A 10,268-nucleotide genomic window follows, 5' to 3' on the forward strand; every position below is an offset into this window, starting at 1 on the left:
CTAGTGGGCTTTATGGGTTTACTGGGCATTTTTTTTTGAAGTTGTTAGGACATAATAGGTTAAGATATTTTTCAGAATGGTGAATGAATTCTATGAGGGTTGTACTCTTCTCAAATCTATCACTCATACAAATTGTCTTATTACCTAAATAGGATATTATGCAATCTTTGAAATTCAAAAGGGGGATGAATCAAAATTTTTCTGTATCGACTACTGACTCCTCACAGTCGAGTCACTTGCAAATCAGTCTACTTCACAAAATAAATTAGATTTAAAGAAATTAAGAAAACAAATGACTGGACATAAATTAATAACACAGGAATTTATTCTGGTTTGGAACACCAATGTGGTGCCTACTTTTTGTCCCCTTGGGTTTCAAAGTTTCCTTTGATCGTTCAATGTAGGGTTCGAGTAGAATGACAGGAAACAAGTTTTGAAGACTTATTTTGCTTTTCAGTTCTTGTGACACAGCTTCGGTTAATGTTACAAAGTTGACCCGATCCTACTCTTTAGATAACAATTGTAAACTAAAAGTTACAAAGTCTTGTGAGACTAAGATTGAGACACTTTGATTTTTCTCCTTGAAGTTGTGTAACCCGTGTCTATCTTCAGTCTTCTTCTTTTACAGTCTTTTGCTGTCATTCTTCATAAGAAAACCCAAGAGATTTCTTCTGAATCAAGGATTTAAATTGATTCCTTGATTGACGAATTGCACCATAATGTATGGCCATATCAGATATGCCCATACGTTGTGCAGTTTCCACAATTATATATATCCATGTACCAGTTGTGGCCTTCCTTTCTTTATGGTCTGATTTGGTCTATCGTGATTCTGGGATTGTGATCCTTCTTTCATTTCCAAGATATTTGATTGATTTGCTTGCTATACTGTTTGAATGTCATGATCCTCTTTTTCATGATTGGATGTTCTCCCATTTTTGGAACTGATTCCCTTGCTTGCTTTCATGTTAGTTAGTATTTTTTCACTACTAGAAAACATCATTTTTTTCGACAGCTGATGTGGTCGGAATGTGGTTGGAAAACAAGATAGTTCTTACTTTTCGATTGTTCATCGTAGTCAGAATATAGCTTATTGGAAAAAAATTTTCGACTACTCTAATCGGACATTTAATAAATAATTATTTAATAATTATAAATCGTCCGACAATAGTTGTCAAAAATTTAATAAATGATTATTTAATAATTATAATTATTTCGACTATTGTAGTCGAAAAATTATTTAATAATTATAATTATTCTAACTACTGTAGTCCGAAAGTTAATATATAATTATTTAATAATTATAATTGTTACGACTATTGTAGTTGAAATATTAATAAATAATTATAATTTCTCCGACTACTGTAGTCGAAAACTTAATGTATAATTATTTAATAATTATAATTATTCCAACTACTTTAGTCAACATTTTAATAAAAATATTCACCTATTAATTATATAATTAAATCTTGCATTAGCTTACATTGCTCCCAAATTATAAACATGACTAATGTATTTTTCACAGTAGGATCAAATACGACGACGACAAATATTTATAAATGTAACCACTTTAAAACATCCAAAACAAACATCAAATCAAATAGTTTAAACATCTAAATGTCACAACCAAAAACAAAAACAAGAACTACAATCTAATTATCATCAAATTCACTCTCTTCCTCATCATGAAATACTTGAGGCATGTGTTTCTTAACCAACTTCTCAAATTTAGCAAACTTAGCATCGTTAGCTGCATATTGCTGCATCAATTCCACATTTGCTTTTTCATCGCTTCCATTTCTTCCATGGTTTGCAAAGTAGAAGAGGAACTGAGAAACAACGAAGGACTACGCGAGGATTGGAGAACCCCTATCCCATAGGTTCTACCTTTTTTCGGACCACCTACCACAGCTGTCCACATATTAGTCATATCTGCAGGTGATGGTTGGACCATGGTACCATCCTCTGAAGTAGGTTGGATTTGACGCCAATCTTGTATACTTTTTTGAAATTCTTCTTGAAAGAAAAATTATTTATTAGTATGTAAAAAAATTATTTATCAGTATGTAAACAAGCTAAGTTGAGTAATAATAAAATAATGTATGTAAAATTTATTATCTTACATATGCAATCTTAGCAAGCGTTTCAACCCAATCTCCTCTTGTACCGTCCTTTATCTTCCGATGCGTCTCTTCGTAGTCCTCAGAAAAAGTGGACTTTTTTTCCCCATTTTCATATTCTTGCAAAATTTTAGAAAAAGAGATAATGCAAGTATGAACTAACTGTTGTCATTGAAAAGTTTCACTAGCATAGCTTAGGAAAACACAGCACTCAGTAGCGATCGCATCAGTATTTTTTCATTACCCTCCAAATGAAAGAAAGTCATTTACTATAGTGATTCAATTCATTATCACTGAATACATACAGTACACAGCTTCATGGAGTAAACTGGTTAATATCAACAAATTCTCATAGATTAGATTGTTGATATTAACCAGATTGTTGATATTAATAAAGAAAGACAAAAATGAAGAAAACACCAATGGTGTTGCAGATACAAGATCTAGGGAGAAAATTGGTGAAATCCCTCTATCCATAGATTACATTGGAATCATGGATGTGTACAAATGTAATAAACAACTTAATACGGTACAATCCTCAGCTACATTATCATAGTGCAACTTAGAAGTACCCAGAGACAAATAAGCTCAAATGTAACACTGCAGAACTAAGCTTTATAGGCATTTGAATACAAAATAAATAAAGAGACACAGTATATGAAAGAGCTAAGGGTCTAGGATGGGCTACTAATATAGAGGCTGAAGCTAAAGCTATTCAAGAAGCTCTGCAGTACAGTTAGGAGAAATGGCTACATGAAGTGGTCGTAGAACCAGCTTAGTCTCACAAAGATGATCATTAGCTAGTGGAGAGTAACTTGAATTGTTAGTAAAACTTGAAGATGCATTCTGCAAGCTGCTAGACTGCTAAATACAGCATTACTTTCTAAAATTCAAGGCAAGACAGTAAACCCTGAAGCGGACCCATGTATCTCACTATGACCATCCCTTAAAAGCTGCAGAGATGCAAGTTAATTTCCATTGTTTTAAAGATTAAAGCCATCACAGATAATTATTTAAATTTAAATCAGTGATTACATCTCATTTCACTTTATTCAAGACCCACTAAATATAAAATTATTAGATGCATATACGGGTATTATGTGTGTGTATATGCTCCTGCATATTGAGTTTAAGGACAGTTAGGATGGCAGCCCATCCTCCTGCACATTGAGTCTAAGGACATTTAGGATGGCAACCCAAAAAGGTTGTGACTTGTGAATTATGAGGTGACGAAGGGATCAAGAAACAGACATTAGACAAGAATACAACTAACACAGCCTTGATGAGTGCACTCAGTTTCAAATTCCAGACAGATAGTGCTAAAAGGAATAGCATTGTAGTACATTACCATAGACAGTGTCCTGCTAGAATTTACAAAGCTTGTTCCCCAGATATCACGTAACTAGCAAACAATCGATTGCATTTACTACTATAATGATTTTCATCAGCCAAATTTTACCGATGTCATTCTTAGAAGTCGTACTGTTATTTGAGAAGGGAAAAAACAATACGACTTCTAAGGTATTAGGAAAGATAATCACGGTATAAATCTTGCATAGTATAGCCCCTTGTTTACTTATTATGAATTCTTATTTCATAAAGAACCAGCTTAAGTGCATCTCGACTATTCCATCGCATACCAGGTAATTTTTCCCACCAAGGCTAAGCCTATTACTTATTATTCTCATATCCTCTCTAGATAATTATGTATATATAGGAATCTACTGTATTGTTTATACCAAATACAAGCAACATAACTACCCCTGTTCTTCTGTATTAGCTATACTTTGAAAAGGACCAAAAACACCCATGTTATACTGGTTCTTCTCAAGCCCTTCAAGAATGTTAGGAGAATAATTGCAAACAAAATATCATTCAATTTAAAAACAACCACATGTTTTAGATTGTGTACCCTATATACCAATTTTTCAAACATTGAACCAATATACAACAAAAAGAAGCATATGCACTAACTCATCCAATTATTGTTAGTCATTGTATTAAAATCGCAGTAATATAATCCTCGCACAAGTTGCCTGCAAACCAAATCATACTGTATGATTTATTTCTCTAACTCAAACTAAAGGAATCTAACAAAACAAATACTAGACTGAATCCACCTTAGCTAATAAGATGGACATAAACATCTAAATTGAAGCAGCATATGACAACATCCAGTTATGCAGACAGTTCACACCCTAGTTATTTTCAATTTCAGCGTTAGATCTACCACTTGTGTGTTTCGGGTTAGTGTTAGAGCTTAAGTTTCTGCCTTCTCTACTTCTACTTCTGGTAGTAGGGTACTGTTGAATGTTTGTATCTTTGAATAATCAGTGTTTAGCATTTAGTGTTCATATATGTGATATCAGGAACTCTACTGGTAACCCCCCTCCCCCCCTCCTCTTTAGATTCTCTCGAGTTAAATATACTTTTCTGGCCACTAACCATACAACGCATTGCACCTTAGAGGGTGCATTTACTTCCCAAAACATCCTTTTCTCGAAAGAAACTAAAGGTGCAACTGGTTATACCCCCAACCCCAACGCCTCCACACACACACTAAACAAAAACCAAGAAGCAGATCGAATTCAAACTAAAACTGCAACTGGTTATATTCAGCTGAATTTCATTTCAATTAATTTAAAACTAATTACGTAATCAATCAATTACAATAAAAATTTTAACTAATTTATTCAGACTGCTCCACATTCGTTCCATTCGGTCCCAATTAGAATCTAATTTTTCAAAAGTTATAGCAAGAAAATAGCTATTAATAATTAAATCCCTCAAAAATCTAGTAACCAAAATACAAATATACTTACAGATCGAAATTCAACAGAAAAGGGTTGGAGTTTTCTACCTTATTTGGTTCCCTTTCACTCTGCTTTAGCTTCAATCGGCTATAAAAACGTCTGCGTACAGATCTTGGAGACGGGATGGCCGTCTAAGGGAGATGAGACCGGAGCTATACCGGAGAAGTACTTCAATCGGGTGAAATTGACAACGCAGTGACACCCTAGTTTTTTAGAGAGAGAGAGACACGGTAGTGAGACAGAGATAATTGGGAAAGTTTTGAAATATTTAATATAAATTATTTAATAATAAAATATAAGTTTCTGACTGCTTCTGTCGGGTATAAATCTAATATATTTAATTATTTAATATTTTTTATTACAACGTTGGTATATATTTAATATATTTAATTAAATATTTATTTTTCCGACTACATCAATCGATTCGGTATTAAATACAATTAAATTATATATTTAAATTATATTTATAAAAGTTCCGACTACAATAGTCGAAATATTTTAATTTATATAATTATTTAATATTTCCAACTCCATCAGTCAGTTATATATTTAATATAATTTAATTATATATTTAAATTAATTAATATAATGTAATTAAATATTTAAATTAATTAATACAACGTGTAACTTATATTTAATAATTATTTATTTAATATATTTAGTAATATATTTATTTAATTAATATAATTTCCGACTACAATGATCAAAAATATAATTAATAATATATTTATTTAATTATTAATTTTCTCTATAAGGGTATGACTATATATTTAGTCATATATTTATTTAGCTATTAGTATTTTCGACTATAATGGTCGAAAATATATGATTAATAATTTATATAAATATTTATTTAATTTTCATATAATGGTTTGATTATATATTTATTTAATTATTTATATTTCCGACTACATCAGTCGGTTATAAATTTAATATAATTTAATTATATATTTAAATTAATTAATACAATTTAAATATATATTTAAATCAATTATTACAATTTAATTATATATTTAAATTAATTAATATAGTGTGAAAGACTATCGTGTAACTTATATTTTATATAATTATTTATTTAATAATTAAATATAATGTTTCGACCACTACAGTCGAGTACAAATTAAATATATTTAATTATTTAATATTTCTGACGACAGTAGTCGGGTATATTTAATATTTTGTAATGTATTTAGTAATATATTTATTTTATTTTACAATTTTCGACTACAATGGTCAAAAGTATATATTTAATAATTTATTTAAATAATTATTTAATTTTCTTATAAGGGACTAATTATATATCTAGTAATATATTTATTTAATTATTTATATTTTTGACTACAGTGGTCAGAAATACATATTTAATAATTTATTTAAATAATTATTTAATTTCCATATAAGGGTCTGATTATATAATTACTAATATATTATTTAATTATTTTTATTTCCAACTACAGCAGTCAAAAGATATATTTTTTAAAATTTAACGCCAAATATTCTGAATATTATAGTCACAAATAGTATCGAAAAAATATTTTGTAAAAATTAAAAATAAAAAAGTAAATTTTTCGACTGAAGTAGTTAGAAATTTCCGACTACTTTTTTCGATCGAAAATGTCTGTCGGAAAATAGCAAATTTCTAGTAGTGTTTGAAGTATTTTTGATCCTCCATATCTTCGGGTGATATACCCTTATATCTTCCAGCATCTTTTTTCTTCTTTTATTTGATTGTGATTGTCACGACCTGAGACTACCCCCTAGTCGTAGTACGGTGCTTGGAATCACAAGTAATCCCAAGCTAATCCATGAACTGGCATACTATTGAGCAACTGATTTATAATAAATTATAACTGGTTCTACAGTGCAGAAATATAATCATGACAAAATCTGGGAAGAATTTTAATACTATTACAATTCACAATCTGATAAAACTGAAGAGAGAACTAAAATTACATGATTGACTTTGACTTGCATCTATGAAGCCTCTACTATACTAATATAGATAGCTGGGACATGACTCCAGCTACCACTAATCAATGCATATGAGCAATAAAGTAAAGTACATAAACAACATTTGACTGAAGTCCCCGAAGTAGGAGAACTCATCACCTATTGGTTGGAATCTGCAACTCTCTGATCGTGATATGTGTGCTATAATTGGTACCTACATTGTGAAACAATGTAGCCACACAGACATATATATGGATCAGTACTTCTGAAATGCACTGAATAAGCGAGGGTGAATACAATAAATAAAACTGATTTCATATGTAATCTTAAAACATGCATGCTAAGTATAAGTAGACTCACTAAGAGACTGAAATATCTTAAAACATGAGTAACAAACATAATCTGATAAGCTGGTGAATCACTACACTTAGTTTCTTGAAACTTTACTTTTAGAGGATAAGTAGAACTGAAGCTGGGAAACAGTAAAACAGCGATTCTATACGAATACTGGCTCTGAAACTACATCATGGAAACTGACATAACTCAAGGATCTGAATATACGAATGTACTGAGTAAGATTGCATAAACATATAAAACCAAACATAGCATATACTGATCTGATTAACTAACTGACTGATAACTGTATACTGATCATGTAAAACTGAACTGTACTTAGTCTGAATAACTGGACTGAAGTTATAGGGTACTATACATATGAGGTAAGGACTAACTGAACAACATGAGATGAATTAGCATGAATGCATGAAAATTGTAATATCTAAGAATGCAAGACCAAGCATAAGAATATTTTTGAAATAATCTGTTAACTAAAATACTAAAATTTGTATAACTAAATAACTATAAATATGTATGCTTTGGTCAAGAAAATATAAACTGAATACTAGATTGAATACTGTACTGAAACTGTGGGAGATATCATCTAACCGATATGCCCCAATCTGAGCTAAACGGGGTCCAACCTGTATCCCTGTTGGAAGTGTGTCAGTACCGTGCCACGGGTACTAAAACTGGTTGTGTGGATCCACTAAGCTAGTTTCCCAAAAGACTAGGAAGTCCATCCTAAGCTAGTGGGTAACCCCTAAGAGAATGTCAGTCCTAAACTGGTGGGTGACATCTAAGAGAATGTCATTCCTATATTAGCGGGTGACATCTCAAAATCCTACGATGGCTATGTAGTTTTGGGACTTAGGGGATACTTATAATGACACAGTCCTAGCTGGCGGGTGAGCCCCCATCCCTAGGTTCGCTCGGTGCCAAATCCTACTCCCAACTGAAAGACACTAAAATACTAACTAGTGCATGCACTGATAACTTATAACTGATAAGCTTAGGTCATGGTATTCTGAAAATAATAGTGCATAAGGATTCTGAGGTAATTATAAACATATAAATTGATAATGCTCAACATGATCATGGTGTTCTGGATATGATAGTAAAACCATGGTCAGACTGACTTGTTACTTGAAAAATGAAAATCACGTAAAACACATAGGTATCGGGTGTTCATAACCCACCAGCACCAAATGAGTAAAAAAATACAATATTAAAGCTTAAACCTTGGGATTACATCATGGTTCAAAAACTCAAAACCATAGACATTTCATCAAACACTTGGGAATCATGAACTTGAACATGGAAATGTCTTAAACATTAGAAGACAATAGGATAACATGGCTAAATTAATAACTTGGGGATTCATCCTGATATCAATCGAACATGACATGTAAATTTCAATACTCAAACATGATATGACTCATTCTACTTGAAAACATATGAAACCATAACTCGTAATTGAAATCAACAAGAGATTCATGGAGATAATCAACTTAAAACATGTAAAAATCGTAATTTAAAATTAAAAGGGTTCTTGGGCTCCATGGGTGAAATGGGACCCATGGATGAACTCCCACGTACCTTAAAGCCCTTTAGCTTGAAAAAGAAACACACCCTTGATGTTTTTCTTGAAAGTTCTTGGATTTGGGGAACTTGATTTCTTGGTTTTCTTGAAAAGAGAGGAATGAAATTGATGAACTTAAGGGATTATTAGTGTTTGTTTTTTAGTAGAAATTGGAGAATATCAGCAAATAATGCCTTAACCGACATTTTAATTCGTGTTTTTATAAATTGGGTCGATGGGAAAAGACGTAATTACCCCTCAGGAATTTAAATTCATAATTGGAACACTGATTGAAGGGACACCGTGATGAGATGCAGGCCTCACCGTTATACCTGCCGTGACGCACTACTATCACGATGAAGTTCTAGAATCGAAATCCAAACACGACCCAATCCTCATCTAAAAAATCCTAAACTTCCCCGAGACATGCTCTTTACACTCCTAAACAAGAATTAACTCAAAAACCTACGTCTTGGGGTAGGAAAGACCAATTTAAAAATCCTTAAAGTTAAGAGGCCAGAAATATGCTAAGCCCCCAACACTTAGAAAAATTTTCAGGCTTTAAGCCTTGTATGCATGCAACTAGGAGCTGAACTGAGCTAAGAAAAGTATGAGGTATTACAATATCTCCTCTTTGGGAATATTCATCCTTGAATGAGACTGATTAAGCTAAGAGTACCATACTGAGGTAACGGAAACTATGTACTGAACATACATGACTTGTAACATAATTGCATAACTGATCCGGAAACATGATACATGAACTGAACTGATTTCTTTAAATACATGCAATGACACGAGAATGGTTATGAGGCTAAATTAGAAATAAGATAGTCAACTTATAAGTAACCATTACCTTAGGCTGTGTAACACCCCTTATTCAAGTACGTGTATTGGCGTATTTAAGTACGTGTATTGGTCTTATTTATATGGAATTAATTTTTTATTTTATTTATACCGAAATTTGCCTGTCAATGGTTCCATGCGAAGGTTATAGAATAAGCTTTCCAATGATAAAAAAATTTCCAAAAACGGATAGGTTTCGGATATAATCGAGCACGTTCGAAACTATAAAACGGTGGCCAGGATATTTGGGAGTAGTAAATGTGCAGGAAAATTTCCTGCACACAAACTACTGAGGCCAGCCGAATTTTTGGGTCAACTTTGAATAATCATAACTCTCTTAATATAATAAACTGGGAGAGATGGGACCTATGAAAAGAAAGATCTTTGAGTCTTCTTTCCAATGCAATTGGTTTCATCCAAATCTAATGTCTGAGTAAGGAGTTATACTCGTTTTACTTCAGCCTATCAAAATAGATTTTTAGGGTAAATTTCAAACGGCCATAACTCCTTGTACAGGACGAACTGGGTGGCCTACTTTATATGAAATGAAAGCCCTTTGAATTATCCTTCCAATGATACCAATTTTACCCAAATTTGATATCGGAGAAAAGAGTTATGGTC

General features: G+C 32.0%; 1 long non-coding RNA gene across 1 annotated transcript; it reads right to left on the reverse strand.

Moving 5' to 3' along the window:
- Window positions 1-1,535: 1,535 nt before the first annotated feature.
- On the reverse strand, window positions 1,536-5,238 carry LOC107852701. Its single transcript, XR_001669528.2, has 3 exons — window positions 4,981-5,238; window positions 2,124-2,239; window positions 1,536-2,013 (listed from the first exon to the last, which is right to left on the reverse strand). It is a non-coding gene; the product is annotated as an uncharacterized LOC107852701 (long non-coding RNA).
- Window positions 5,239-10,268: the final 5,030 nt, after the last annotated feature.

This window comes from Capsicum annuum, chromosome 1, assembly GCF_002878395.1.
Source record: "Capsicum annuum cultivar UCD-10X-F1 chromosome 1, UCD10Xv1.1, whole genome shotgun sequence".
NCBI lineage: Eukaryota > Viridiplantae > Streptophyta > Magnoliopsida > Solanales > Solanaceae > Capsicum > Capsicum annuum.